Source organism: Solanum dulcamara, chromosome 11 (genome assembly GCF_947179165.1).
Source record: "Solanum dulcamara chromosome 11, daSolDulc1.2, whole genome shotgun sequence".
NCBI lineage: Eukaryota > Viridiplantae > Streptophyta > Magnoliopsida > Solanales > Solanaceae > Solanum > Solanum dulcamara.
Genome location: NC_077247.1, coordinates 3,377,337 through 3,393,880, shown reverse-complemented (window position 1 = coordinate 3,393,880; position 16,544 = coordinate 3,377,337).

The window sequence follows — 16,544 nt, the reverse complement described above, 5'->3', positions numbered from 1 at the left end:
ATGGAGGGGGACATAAACCGTACCTCAGAACTTAAGGTGGTTCATAAGTCGGTTAACCTACTAAGGTCAGCCAACTCATCCCCGATACTAGATAGAAAGCGATAAATCTATGAGAGGACTCCTCTCAATACAATGCGATTAAGAAAAGACATAAATAAGGGAGACTCTCCCCTTCCATATAAATACAAGAAAGAAACCTACACTAGTCCTATTCAATTAAGTTATATTCAATACATAGTTAAATTGAATTAGAGCAAGTATACGAAACTTCCGATTTCCATGGACATTCATGTCATCGTCATCCTTTTTAATCTTTTCATACCGCATTTGTCCATGTGATGCGAGTGCATCATGCAAGGAATTACAGGTGCTGCAGGTCTATATATAAAATTCCTTCAGTCAGCAACCTTTTTTCAAGGTTGCTCGACTAACGTCCTCAATTATCCGTTCAGGCTGTAACTTCTTGAGCTCAATAAATATTGGAATTACTACAACCTACAACATTTGGAATCATTTTTAAATGTGTTGCAGGCTGTAAATTGTTGAGTATTGTTGACTGTGGCTAGTTTTCTAGCAACTGTTGCTGCTGCTGTAAAATCCAGGTTCAGCTGCTGCAACTCCAACACCGGACTCCAAGCTGCTATAGTTTTGCATCCCAAGTATCCTATGTTGTTGTTGTAGTTCTGTACTAGATAACCAACTAAAGAAAAGGATCCTATTATTGGTTTCTGTGTTGATTCTCTACAGCATTCTTGCATCTCCAAAATAACCTCCAGGTTGTCCTTGGTTTCCCTTTGCATCTGTTGTGCCAAGAAATTAACCAGAAATTGCCTACAATTGTTGGGTTATATGTTCCAGCTCTGTAGGTACCTGCATAATCACAAAAGAAAAGAAAAAAGAAGTTATTTACTCTAATCCCTACCTCTATGGGTAAGTTGATTGTTCTAGGAAGACAATAAACAAGGGAGACTCTCCCCTTTACAAAACTCCAAACTATGAATTTATACATAAGGAGTTCTGTACTACAATTAATGGTATACAAATCAAGGAGATTGTTTGATCCTCTTCAGTTTTGTCCTCCTAAAGTTTGCCATCCATATTTTGTCCAAGATGTAGTATCCTCTTGTTTCCTTAGAAAGCTGGTGAGGACTATAGAATTGAACCATGCTGCCTACACTGTGACTGTGTTTGGAAAGTATATTTGCAACAAAGTTAGCTTCCCTATAAATGTGTTTACATTGAAAAAGATCCAGCATTATGATCAACTCCTGCAAGTCTGTGATATAGTTCCTCATGGTCCAAGGTGGTGTGATTTCTTATTTTAGCCATTTCAGAAGTAATTCAGAATCAACCTCCAATAGGACCCTGTTGTAGCCATGTTGAATGGACCAAGTAATGCCTATTAATGTAGCCTACACCTCAGCTTGGTTGTTAGAACCAACTCTAGGTGGTGCAGCAAAAGCATATAGGAGTTTTCCTTTGTGATCTCTTAGGATGCCTCCAGCTCCAATTCTTCCAGGATTATCCAAAGCACTTCCATCAGTGTTAAACTTAACCAAATTGTAGGCAGGTCTATGCCAACTAACTTGTGTGATTTTCAGTTCATGGCTGCATCTTTCCACCATAGATATTAGCTCCTTCCAATCACTTGGCCAGCTAAGGTAGGGAAATGCTATGAAGATCAGCAGATATAGTTCTTTGATGACTGAAAACTTCGCTCTTGTACTGCTTGACTTTTTGCCTCCATATTTGCTAGTACATCTGTTCTTCCAGAGGTTTAACAAATAAATATAGGAGTAGCTTGCAATAAGATTTTATGGACTTTATTATTTGGTTTAGCCAGCCACCATTTCAACAAATTGCCCCTTAGAGGACTGTTGATGTGTTGTATACCCTAACAATCAGAAAAATACTTCCATATGTGTCTAGCCATGTGTCCAGAGGTAAATATGTGATCTATATTATCCCATCCTGGCCTGTAACAACAAGAACACTGAACAAGTGCATGACCAAAGTGTTTAATACTTTCATTTGTGGGTAACTTGCTTCTGAGTGTTCTCCAAACAAGAAAAGATATCTTGAAAGGGATATTCTTGTGCCATATATTATTATCAGTCATGGTTTTGTTCCTTTTTTGCCTGATCTGGTTCCAAGCTAAAGCACAAGTGAATTTTCTCTCTAAGGTAAACCTCCAGCAAGTTGTATCTGGATGGTCAAGTTGATACTTGATAGGAAAATTAAGGATCTTCTGTATCAGGTGCTGTGGTGCATGTTGCCTCACTTGCTCTTCATTCCATTCTCCATTATTTAGGAACTTAGATATAATGGTATAATTGAGCCTAGGTATATGATCATTGTGATAAGCTAAGGGGCCAATCCCTAGCCAATCATCCTACCAAAAGCTGCAAGAATCTGAGTTAATGTGCCACTATATATAATGCTCAATATCAGTTTTATATGTCATCATATGCTTCCATATAAGTGATTGACCAGTGTGCCATTTCTTGATTACTGGATGAGCTCTTTGGCACTATTTGGCCCTCAAAAAACTCCCCTATAGAGTTTTCTTAGACCTAAAGATCCACCATTGTTTATACTGCATTGCTAGACACACATCTTTCAAATTTTTCATGCCAACACCTCCTTCTTCTATTGGATAGCTGAGTGTCTCCCATAATGCCCAGTGGTATTTCTTTTTTTCTTTGTTCCATCCCCAAAAGAAGTCTGCTATAAGAGACTTTATTTTTTTGAGGGTAGTCGAAGTAGGAATCACAGCAGATAGAAGATGAATTGGAAGAGACTGCGAAACATACTTCACAAGAGCTGCTCTTCCCCCATAACTGAGGACTTTGGTCTGCCATCCTCTAATTTTGGATATCACTTTGGACACCATACTAGTAAAGTATATGATCCTTCGTCTTCCAATATATAAGGGGCATCCCAAGTAAGTAATAGGATCATGGTTTGTTTTGAAACCAGTGATAGAATTGACCCTTTCAGTGATCTCAGGATCAGTACTCATAGGGATCATGTATTGGCTCTTTTCTATGTTAATAAGCTGGCCTGATGTTTGCTCATACATTTCCAGTGTCTTCATGATCAGCTTGAGAGAGTATATACATGTTGAAGTGAAAATGATTATGTCATCAGCAAAGCTCAAATGATTAATCAATGAACCTTTCTTCTCCATGTGGAAACCTTTGTACAAATAGTGTTGATGTAGATTATTGAGCATTCTTGAGAGTACCTCAGCACCTAAAATAAATAGGGCTGGAGATAGTGGATCTCCTTGTTTGAGGCCTCTTGTAGAGTGGAAGAAGCCATGCCTCCCTCCATTCACAATAACTGAGTACCAGTTATTAGCCATAAGCCTCCAAACCATGTCAATAAATACTTCTCCAAATCTAAACCTTCTCATAACTAGACATATAAATGACCAAGACACCCTGTCATAAGATTTGGCCATGTCTAATTTGATCACAACATTATCTCCCAGCTTTATTTTTTTAATGCTATTAGTAATTTCCTGTGCCAACATAATGTTTTCAGATATACTTCTTTCCTTAACAAAACCTGATTGATTTTCAGAAATTAATTGAGGCAAAATAGGAGCTAGCCTAAGACATAGAACTTTTGAAATAACTTTATTGGTGAAGTTACTTAGAGATATAGGCCTAAACTCTAATAACTTATTAGGATGGTCTACTTTTGGGAGTAGGACCAAACAAGCATGAGAGATAAACTTGGGGATAGAATGCCTACAGAAAAAGTATTTTACCAAACTTAATAGATCTTCACTGATAATATCCCAGCAAGTATGGAAGAACTTGCCATTAAAATTATCTGGGCCTGCAGCAGATACATCACTGAGAGAAAATACAGCTTCTTTCAGCTCCACTTTAGTAGGCATAGCATTAAGGGATTGGTTTTGGTGGTTTGTTATTGAGTTGGGGATACACCTGAGGATATCTTGATTGATAACATCTTCCTTACCAATAAAGATCTTCTCAAAGTAGTCACAAGCAGCAGTAGTAATATTCTGATCACCTTGAATAGTATTATCCTGCTTATTAGTAATCTGATGAATGAGTAATCTTCTTCTCCTTCCTCTAATGATAGCATGAAAGTACTTGGAATTGGCATCTCCCTCCTTAAACCACTGAAGCTGAGTTTTTTGTTTAAGGATAGATTGTTCAGTCTTCAAGTATTTTATATACTGAGCATTCACTTGATTCAGCTTGATCATGTTATCTTCAGACTTGTCATGGATGAGAGCATCTTCTGCTTGCTTTACCTTCTCTTCAAACTCTCTGACAGCTTCATGTATGTCTCCATATTGTTGCCTTAACCAGCTACTAAGAGTGTTAGCCACCCTCTTAAGTTTTAAATAGAATGTTCTCATTGGATTACCCTCTACTAGTCTTTCCCAATAGGATCTAACAGTGGCCTGGAAAGTCTCATTCTCCACCCAACAGTTAAGAAACTTGAAGTATTTGATAGGATTACTGTGAGTTTCCTTGCATTCAAGTAAAAGGGGACAGTGGTCTAAACCTGTAGAAGCAAGATGAGTCACAGTAGTCATAGGCATTTTCTCTAACCACCTATCATTCACCATGGCCTTGTCCAACCTTTTCCATATTCTAGCCTTCATGTCCCTATTGTTGCACCATGTATAGTTCTGCCTATGGAAGCCCAAATCTGTGAGACCACATGCTTCAATTATGCTTATGAACTCAAAACTTTTGTTCATATTGTATGGTTGTCCTTCTAGTTTTTCTTCCATATTTGTGATGACATTAAAGTCTCCAATAATGCACCTTAGCTTGTCTGTGCCAGCATACTGCAGTATCTTATCCCAAAGACTTCTTCTCATATAATCCTTACACTTGACATAAACAAATATAATTATATGAGAATTAGGATTAGCCACATGTTTGATTTCACAAGTAACCTGTTGTTCTTCTTAGTCTATAATGGAGCAGTCTACATCCTGATTCCAAAACAACCAAATCTTGTTATTAGAATTATGAATGGCACTATCCATTCTCAATTAAACTCTTTACAAGTTCAGTTGTGATTGATTAGCAAATGGTTCAAGAATTGTCAACATAGATAGTTTGTGATATTCTTTGAGTTTTTGAAGTCTATCCAAAGCACCTTGAGTATCAATACTCCTTGCATTCTAGCATACTGTATTCATTATCAAAGTTTCATGGATTTGGACCTTGTGTTGATGCTACTCTTACAAATAGTATTATCTGAACTGGTGGAAGTCTTTTGCTTCATTTTTTTCCTCTTACCCTACTAACCCTTGGGTGATAGACCCTACTTCTCAGACATTTGTAGTATCTCATCCTGAAGTATAGTTTCTATGGTAGGATCAAATGTCCTCTCAGGATATACACTAGTTTCCTCATCTTTATCAATAGTTTGCTCCCTTTGGTCAGAGTCCTCTTCTTCTTCAGAGTGAGTAACTCTATATTCATCCTCCTATTGTTCTGATATGGCTCTCTTGTTGGGCACATACATCTCAATAGATATAGTCTGAACCTGCAGAGGGGGCAGATGAAGACCTGCCTGCTCTTCAACCAACACATAGTTTACTCTTTGCTGATAAGTTTCAGAGTGCATTTTCCTTGCTTTGCTTTGGTTTTTCTTCAATGCATCCCTCTTCTTCTTACTCAAAGATAGAGTACTTTTATTGTTCATGAACTGAGTTTCTGCACCCTGCTTTTGGTCATAACTCTTTGGAGACTCAGCATTTCCCTTATTAGTTTCATATACCTGGAACCTGTCAGAGATCTGTTGAACCTCAGCTTGTTGGACCTGCATGTGTGACCTTGTGATATCTGGAACAGTAGTTGCAGGGGATCTAGGGTCTTCACTATGTTCAACCAATGGATTTTCCTTCCCCCTGGTATCCCCTTCCTGCAAATTAGTGGGTGTCTCATGTGTTCCGCCTTCCTCATCTCCATAAACTTCATTAGCCACAACAGCAACATTATTTAAAACATTAAAGCTATTGGGGGAGCCATGGGGGTGTGGGAGAACTGAGTCAATTCCTGGGATTTTTCCTCTATCATTATTATACTACACAGTATCCTCATCATTATTTGATTCAAACCTAGCTGCAATATTTTGATTATTTGTAGGTTTGCTTGTTCCATTCCCTTGAGAAACCTGCTGGATGGGCTTATAGGGACTGGGATCCACTATTCTATGGGGAGGGGGTGGACTTTGGACTCCAGAGATAACATTACATGTTTAGACATTATAATTATGAGTATTATAGAAAGTATTTGTTGGCTGCATGCTCCTTGGATGCTGATTGTCACTGATGAGTGGTTGAGATGGTTTTGAACTTTCTCCTTGATATATCCTGCTTTGTTTACTCTATTGGAATGTTCTTTGTTGGTGGGATTGGCCATTCTTCTTTGTTTTCCTCTTTTGAGTTTGCCACTCCTCTTTTTCTTGATTATTTTCCTCCTCTTCATTAGTATTATTAGCCTGTTGCTCTTTGGATTTGTTTTTCTCTTGGAAGTGGTGTTCATTAGTCTTACTAGTGTTGGCTTTATCCTTGGTTGCTGCAGCTTCTTCTTGAGCCTTTTTTTTCCTCTTTTCTTCTTCTCGTTTCTTTACTGTGCAGACATTGGGGGTATGCCCCTGATGTTTACAGTGCTGACAATAATCAGGCACCCCTTCATATTAAATTGGTTGTCACCTACCTTTGCCATTCACATCTTTTTCAAAACCCATCCAGACATATTGGGGTCTTTTCTTGGTAAGATCAACTTGAACCTTTACCTTAGCTACACTACCCCTAGTTTTCTTATAGGTGGCCAAATCCAAGAACAACACTTTCCCAATTGGAGCCAATAGAGGTGTGACTACTTCCATACAATAACAGTGCCAAGGTAGTCTGGCAGGATTGCCCATATTAGGACCAAAGGAGTTTCCTCTTCTGGTTTAAAAGTGGGAGTCCAAAGTTGAAGTCTCATAAGCTGGCCTTGGATGAACATTTTTCCTTTTGACCACACTGTTGAGTGATCAAACTCATTATTTAGATCAATGTATAAATGTCTAGAATTGAAATGAGTCAGCTTCACCCCTCCTTTAAGTTCTGTTTGGAGAATGAACTCCTTTCTAATTACATCCATTTTAGGCATAGTATGTGTAAACTTCCCAATAAGGGTGTATTTATATCTAATTGCTAGATTAACCATGAAGTCTTCCTCATTAAACAAAACTGCAGGGTATCCTTATTTTGTAGTGATTATAAGAGGACATATATCTATAGGAACATTCTGCACAGCTTCTTGGGCTCTAAGTTTGGTCACAAGAGTGTGTGTCACAATAGGATTTGGTGGATTGGGAGTGTTTGGATTAGGAACTCTTATTTGGTTATTGTTTTTGGGTCCTAGATTAGGACCAGGATTATTCCTATTTTGTGGATGGATATTTTGGTCTCTTTTATGATTGTTGGGTTTGAAAACTTTAAAGTTGTTAGAAACTTTCAAAGGATTAGAATTAGGAATATAAGGTTTGTGTCCAGCTTGTTGGTTTACTACAGCATCTTGTTGGCTCTTATCTTTTTCCTTAGTTTTATCAGTAGCATCAGAATGGACAAAAGTATGCTTCTCATTTTTGTTATTCTTAGCTGAATTAACATTATTACTTGTACCAAACTGATCATCACATAAGGACTAAACTCCAGATCAATTAGCTGCGCAATAGAAGTTAAGGCAGTGGTTTGCTCCCTTGTGATCCTTGTGCATAGGTGCTGATTTTCTGAGCATTGTGATCATTGTGTCCTGCACTCAGCTCCTTGTCAATATGATCATTATTGTGTCCATCATCTATATCTTTATTTTGAGTTCTTTGACATTGAGACACAATTCCATGTTGCTTAGTTGTGTCCTGAGCCAGTGGAAAATTCACTGCAATATCTGCATCAACATAGTGTTCTTCCTTCTAAGCTTCAGCAGCTTGACAGTTGTCTTGATGACTTTTCAAATTAGAACTATTTGGTGATGATTCGAGGCCTGCCACATTACTAGGAAGCTTCTCCATACTGTTATGAACCTTTTGGCATTGGTCTTTTCTCAATTGGATCGTCGAAGCTCCGGCGACTCCATTATTGTCAATGATCCAAGCTATATTCGAAATTGTTGGTGTTGATTCTAGATGGCGCTTGATGCCTGGAAGATGCTCCTTATCATGAGGAACAATTGGGCATTGGTTTCGTTCAGTTTGGGTGATCAAAGCTCCGATGTCGTCGACCTTATCCTCAATGATTCCACCATCTATTTTATCTAAAAAATTTATGGTAGAGGCGCTACGATGTAGGGAACAAACCCCAATGGTCGGCGCCGCTTGAATCTCGGCCGAAGATGTTCAATTTTGAGATCAAATTTCTGGCTGCTCAGTCGAGATTTTTTCTTGAATAGCCTATTGAGAACTTGCGATTGGCATTGTGGAATCCTTTGAAATTTTGTGAGTATGTAGCTTATGCATTGTAGAAACATCTTCAATATTTGATTCCCTTCGAATTAATCCAGATTTCTTGAGGGAGATGATTGTATGTGCCTAGGCAATTTGCTCCTCAGATAGTGCTACCGTGATGGCGGCGGTGTTTTTCCATTCATATTTTTTTGAAGACTCGAAGTATTCTTAGTTTGATTGGAGGATGATATTTCTTGAGATGTGTTCATATTACGGTCCGGTGGCATGGAGAGCTCTACCGGCGGTGATGAATCCATTCCGGCAGCCTTCACAATGTTATCGTTGGAAGTTAATTAGCCGTTATTGAGTAGTGGAAGATGATAGCCGTTGAGAGAGATTCCTAACTTAAAGAGTTTGATATTCCTCTTCGGACTATATCCTAGTTTGCTGCTAAGAAAAAGTTCAATGGTGTGCTGTATTCTTTTTGATGTCGTCCGCAACTATGGTTTGTTTGAGAATACATCCTATTGTCATCCACAACTGTGGTTTTACAATATTCAGCACATGTGCTTTCTTTGAATATTTTGACGTTAGGCTCCTTTGATTTTAACGTAATGGGTAATAAATTGATATGATGCAATATGTTGATGGCCCCTTGGCGATGATGTTATGTTGATGACTTTTTCGCAATGGTATGGAGATAATATCGTTCTTGGTGATTAAGTTATGCTAATGACTTTCTTATAATGGTATGAAGATGATGTCCCTCTTGTGATAAAAATGATGTCCCTCTAGGTAATAAAGTTGGTGTCCTCTGGGTTGTAAAGACGATGTCCCTATGTATAGTAAAAATGATGTCCTTTTGGGTAATAAAGTTGATGTCTCTTTGGATAGTAAATATGATGTCCCTTTGGGAAGTAAATACGATATCCCTCTGGGTAATAAAGCTGATATCCCCTTGGGTAGTGAAGACGATGTCCTTCTAGGTAATAAGATGATGTCCCTCTGGTAATAAAGTTGATGTCACTCTGGGCACTAAAGCCGATGTCCCTATGGGCACTAAAAGACAATGTTCTCTTGGCAATAATATAAAGATGATGTCTCCTTTGACAATGAAATGAAGATGATGTCCCCATTGGTAATGAAACGAAGATGATGTCCCCTCAACAGTGATATGAAAATGATGTCTTCGTATGCGATGAAATGAATATGATGTCCCCCTCGACAATGAAATGAGGATCACGTCCCCTTTGGTAATGAAATGAAGATGATGTCTCCTCGGCAGTGATATGAAAAGATGTCTCCCTCGGCAATGAAATGAATATGATGTCCCCCTCGGAAATGAAATGAAGATGATGTCCCCCTTGTCAATGAAATGAAGATGATGTCTCTTCTGCATTGATATGAAAATGATGTCTCCGGGTAGTGTCAAGGGATAGTGAAGCCCAACAGTTTTAATTTTGAGCACGGCTCAAACTTATTCTTTCTTTTATTGTTATTTGCTTTTTATTATTTTTTATCAACTTTAACTTTAATTGTTTAGTTTAACTTAATTAAATTCCCTAAGGATAAACCATTTTTGTATTAATTGATCTTTTAAATGATTTTTTTTCTTATTTAATCTCTTTTTTTACCAAAATTTTACTTTCTTCTTAAAAATATTTCAAGTGAATTAAGTTTTTAAAATAATTTCTTTTAAATAACTTTATCTCTTTTAAATTATTTTTCCAAAGTTAGTTAAGTTAAAAGTTTTCAAATCGTCGGATAATTGTGCGTTAGCATGCACTTAGAGGCTAATACCTTCTCAAAGTGGAAATTTGAACCCGTACCCTTTTTCTAAATTTTTAGACTTAAATTTGTTAAAGTCTTTTAAATTAAATTTTCGTAATTTTTTAAAAAAATTAAGTGGCGACTCCTTTTTTTAAGTTGACTTTTTCTAAAAAGTTGAAATCAATTTTTAGACCGTCCTTTTTTCGAACATATGTAATTCAACTATGTCGTGTTTGTTCCTCCCCACCAAGCGGTTATTGTTTGTTGCAAACTACTTTCATAGCTTTTGGGCTATGGTGTTATGTCGGAAAATGATGATTTAAAATTAATTTCAATTTTTTAGAGAAAAATCAATTTTGGAAAAGAAGAGTCGCCACTTAATTTTTTAAAGAAATTAAGAAAACTTAATTTAAAAGACCCTAACAGATTTAAGTCTTAAAAATTTAGAAAAAAGGTACGAGGTTAATATTATTATTTTAAGAAGGTTTTAGCACTTGAATAGCCGCTAACATGCGGTTGTCCGACGATTTGAAAATTATTTGACTAACTTTGGAAAAATATATTTTTAACAATAATTGAAGCATTAAACAATTTGAAAGAAGTATAAATTTTAAAACATTTAAGATAATTTATAAGAGTGATAAACTTGGTATAAAAATAATGAAATAAAAGAGGGATAAATAATTTAAATGAAACAAACGATCATAAAAAAATGGTTTCTCTTCAAAAGATTTAATTAAGCTAAACTAAACTATTACTGTTAGAATTATGATAAAATTAACTAATTAAATAATGGTAAAGGCAATAGAAATTAGTGGCGCCTAAAAGGAAATATTTTAGTTTTTAACATTAAACTACCCCCAAATATGTATAAACAAAAATATTTTAAAATAGACAAAAAAATATTTGTGTATTCATATTCTTCGGATCATCGTCGGCTTATTAATCGGAAGACAAAAATATAGTATTTTGTCATTTTTTTGTCTGAATCGACTTTCATCATTTTCGAAGGGCCTATCTACCCTACCCCTCCTAAGTTTATTTATGGTTATAATCCTAAAATGATCTAAAAGAAATAATAAAATCTAACGTCCTAAAAGATGTCTAACGTCCCAACTTAATATTCAACAGGCATTGTACGTACTATTAGGGTAGGTTTTAGACTAAAGAAAATATAGTTATCCTAATTAGATACATCGCCAAACAAAACAGATGGAACGAGCAGTTAGCACATAAAATCTCAAGTAAGCCTCTAGATTAATTATTTAGCATGCTTGAAAACACAGATAAATAGTGAAAGTTATAATAATTATGTGTGTGTGCATACAATCAGATATACGAGATTTAATGCAAAAAATTCAAACATGATAAAATAAAGACATTCTTGATAATTTTTAATTATTAACTAATAATATTTATAAAATCCTATTAACATGATATTTAGTTAATAGCATGCTGAAAATTTATTAAAATACTATAAATATGGTTTCTAAATATTGTGTTAAAAAATTATTAAAATGTCATAGGCATAATCTCTTTATAAAATAATATTATGAAAACTTACTTAAATTTCCATAAGCATGATTTCTAACAATATATTGAAAATTTATGAAAAATAGTAAGCATGTTTTTAATACCATTATATGTTAAAATATTTATTAAAATGTTATAGACAAGATTTCAATATAATATGATAAATGATTATTAAAATCCTATTGGCATGATTTCTAAATAAAATATCAAAAACTCTTTTAATCCTATAGACATGATTTCTATATGATTTTTATCACGCTAAATAAATTCTTCGGACATGATATCTAAACGATTAATATGTTAGGAAATATTAATTAAAATATATATAGACATAATATATTAAAATTATAAAATCATATGGGCATGATGTCTATATGAAATGACATTCCAATCTAAATATGATTATCATCATATTTAAAATTATTTAGTAGATCCTACATATATAATGTCTAAATAGTTAATATGACAAAATTATTGTTTGAAACTATAAAGATGGTTTTAAGTTTAAAGGACAAGTTATAATGTATAATAATCATCAAAGCAATTATTCTAATGAGATTTAAAATTTAATAAACAAAGATAATACATATAAAATAGAAAAATTATTTTACTTTTTGAAACATATATGATAATAAACGATATTTAACAAACTATCATTAGATCATTTTTTTGAGTGAAGCAAACATCCTGTAAAAAAAATATTTATATCGTGAATAAATAAACCTAAGCATATGGATATGAATATTATAACTAGATCACATGTTTTCCAAACACACATAAATTTATGATGAACTAAAAAATAGAATAAGCAAGTAGCAAGTATATTCCCTCCCCGTGTATTCCCCCCCCCCCCCCCTCCCTTTTATTATATACGGAGTTTATTATTACATGCCAAAATAATCAAAAGAGAATAATATACAAATAGAAATAATAAAACAGAAAAACTAAAACTATCTGAATCTTGTTCCAAATGAACTCTTTATGTCTTGAACTTTGAAATTCACTCTGCTAAACCATAAAGAAAATGCAAGCAATATACAAATAATATAGAGGCATAACATGATCATATGATTTTACTTCAATAAAGTAAACAAACAAGGCAATAACATTTTTAAAATAATAAACTAACATATAAAGAAAGATTGGAACTAACCTGGATACTTTAGTTACGACAAATAAGTAATAAAAATCTGAACCGTGAAGACAAGCTAGAAACAGAATATCAAAGTATGTTGGAAACCATTTTGTTTTTGTTTGAGGTTTTTTAAAAAAATATGAAGTAAAAAATATTTTCTTTTCTTTTCTTTCTTTTTTCTCCGTCTGTCTGGGAGGTCTTCTTTTATAATGATCAAACCAATTCCAACAAGAAAACCAACAAGCCCCTATTTTAGTAAGACTTTTTCTCCCAAAATAGTCAATAAGAGGAGCCCAAATTTCAAAATAATTATCACATTTCAACAACAAAATCAAATAAAATTTCAACCATAAAATCTGTCAAGTTTTTCAACCACCAAATCAATTATCATGATTTGATCAAATTAAAACAAGCCTTATTTGAATAGATGGTGAAAAAGTCAGAAAAATAACTAACAAAATCCCAAAAATCATGCAAAGAGGGACCCACTATCAATAATTATAAAGAAATTATTACTTAATTTACAAATCAAGTTATGCCATAATTAAGCTGAATACGTATATTCTTATAATTTCAACAGGCTGTAAGATTAATTGAGAAAATGACATGGACCGAAATTAGTGAATAATCAATTTCATAACAAAACTACTCAAAATTTCCAAATACCCACCTAAATACTTCTCAAGAGGCCAAAATATTAACAAAAGTAATCAGGCCGATTTGTAGACACAAATGGAGATTTGGACACAAAATATAATTGAACTAATGGATGAAGAATCTGAAAACTATAGGAATTCACACTTAAATTCGTAATAAAACGATTTTCGCTTGAATTAGACCTGCATAAAAAATCATACAGACTGAATTGAAATCAAATTTAAAAGTACGAACTTGTGAAAATAAGAACATGAACCTGGACGGATCTGTCAAGATCCGTCTTCAGCACGCCACAGATCTGAAGCGCCGTTCAACTAAGTTCTACCCATGGTGTTCTTCGTCGTTGTCTCAAACTTCGCCGGAACTCCTCGCTGCTGCTGCTGATGTCGCCGCCGCTGGTGGTTGATGGTTGACATTGCAGTTGTGCATCATGGTTGCTGCCTTCGCTGTGCGTCGTGGTTGCTGTTGTCGTTGGTTCGCTGCTGATATGGTTGCTGCGTTGAGGAGCTGCGGCTATCTTCTCCAGACAGCAGTTCACCGGAGAAGATGAAGAGCAGTTGCTGCTGCTAGTTCGTTGGTGATGGGTGGTTGCTCGGAGAGGCGGCGACAGACGGTGGTGGTCTCTCGCCGGTGGGGTAGAGCGACGGAGAGAGTATAGAGAGAGAGGAGAGGCGGCGTGAGAGAGGGGATTTTAGAGAGAGAGGGGCAGTGACTCCTCTTCTCTTTTCTTGGAGAAGATGGTCCTAAAAACCATTAGGGTAAGGAAAGGTATGAATAATTAGAAATAAGGAATAATGAAGGATTAAATTGTGGCCATTGATCAGTATAAATGAACGGTTGTGATTGAAAGAGGGATTTAAAATTAGACCACATTAAATTCAATTAGGCTAGAATTAAAATTAATTGTCAAGTAAAATGTCATCTAATTAATTACCATAATATATGTTGAATGAGTAAAATTATAAACTTTATCAAATAATATTTTTATATATATAAAGTAACTACTTATGTATATACCATGTAAATATATGTATATTTATATATGTAACGTATGTATGTATATAATACGTACTAAAATAGATGTACAATATATATACTAATATAATTAAGTAAAATATATAATAAATTTAATTAAGTAATAAACTTTTTATACACATGTATAAAGACGTATTAAAATAGATATATAATATGTATATTTTAATATGAATAAGTAAATTATAAAATAAACTTAGTTAAGTAATATTATATTTTTTTATATAAAGAAAAATACACACATATATAATATATACTAAATAGACATGTAAAAATATTCAAAGTATGAAGCTCGTTATTAAAAAAAAAAAAAATAACAAAGATAATAGTTATAATATTAATAAATAGCGAAAATATTATAAATTATGAATATCAAAATATACGATTTATTTATTAAACTAAATATAAACTTATTTAATTAATAAAGAAATAATTTTGAAAAAATGCCTATTTATTAAAATAATAATTCAAAAAGTAGTTATGGTTGGTCAAAATTAGGTGTCAACATATGGGAGCTGTTAGAAATAAGTGAATCACTGTCTCCTGGTCAAATGCTTCACAACAATAACATCTGGATGCAATATGAATCCTCATCCTATTTAAATTATTCTTGTTGTCACTCAATTTCGACCCTCCACAATATAGATTAATAATCAAGCTTCTTCAATTTCAAGCAATTTTAAAAATAATTAGCTTTTATAAAATATTAAAATATTTAAGTTATTTTAAGTAGTTTTGTCATTTTTATAAATGATATACATAGTTCTATATAATTATTCATTTTTAAAAATTTTTGAAAATGATCTCGAAAATATTTTATTTTTAATTAATTATTTTATAAAGTAGTTGTTTATATTTTTTAATTTATTAGTTTATAATTAAGTTAATTAATTTATTTTGTTAGAATAAAGAAGTTCGTTAATTAATTAGTGTTAATTCATCTTATTTAATTTTTAGCTGAATTCACTAATTAATCTCAATTCGATTAAATTCTTAACTCATTTTGGCTATAATTGAATCATATGGTCATTTTTCTTAATTACAATTCTAGCCATTGTTTCTTTTTATAACCCCTTCTCCTCCCATTTCCATCTCAAATTTCCAATACCATATATATAATAATATATTCCTACAACAGCTTTACCATTCCCCACCTCAGTTCTCCTTTACCATTTTCCACCTCAATTTCCAACTTTGCAGATTTTCCACTAACTTTATAACAAAAAGCACAATTCATTTTTCACTATCCAACCGCTTTTTCAATTTCCACCAACTTTGCAACAACATAACTGACCCACCTCGACATATACATATATACACTCCTACAACACTTCACTCATTTAATTCTCAATTTCATTAATTTCCAATACAACAAAAGAACCCATTCACACGTACATAAAATCCATACTCTCCACTCATCTTCCTCACCAAAGACCAAGAACCCTAGGTTCTATTTCCAAACATCACAGCCCATGTCTCTTCCTCTCTTCATATTTGAAAAATTACAAATCTCAAGCCTTAATTGTTGACTTTCGATTAGAAAAATCTCATTTAAATCTAATCTGAATCAGAGGCTGTCAAAATTAAAAATGAATTATTGGGGTATGTTTTTAAAAAAAAATTCAAATTGACTATTTTTTGACTATAAATTGTTGAATCGTTTTCATTGAAGGGGAGAGACTTAAATGGTAGAGAGCTTGGGGAATATTGGAGTTTTATATACTTTTTCATTCACTAATTTCTCTATTGTTCTTTCCTCTGATTTTCAACGCAATCACTCCACACTTTTTTTTGGTTTTAATTACTTGCACTCGAAATTGGTGTGGAAATTGATCTTCTCAACTCATAATCCTAGTTCGTTGCATCGAACAAAGTAATTCTTTTTCATTTTTAAACTTTCGTCTATTTTAATCATCTATTTTATAGCTTAAGTTTTTTGTGTTATTTAGATTAACAATTTATTGATTAATTTCTT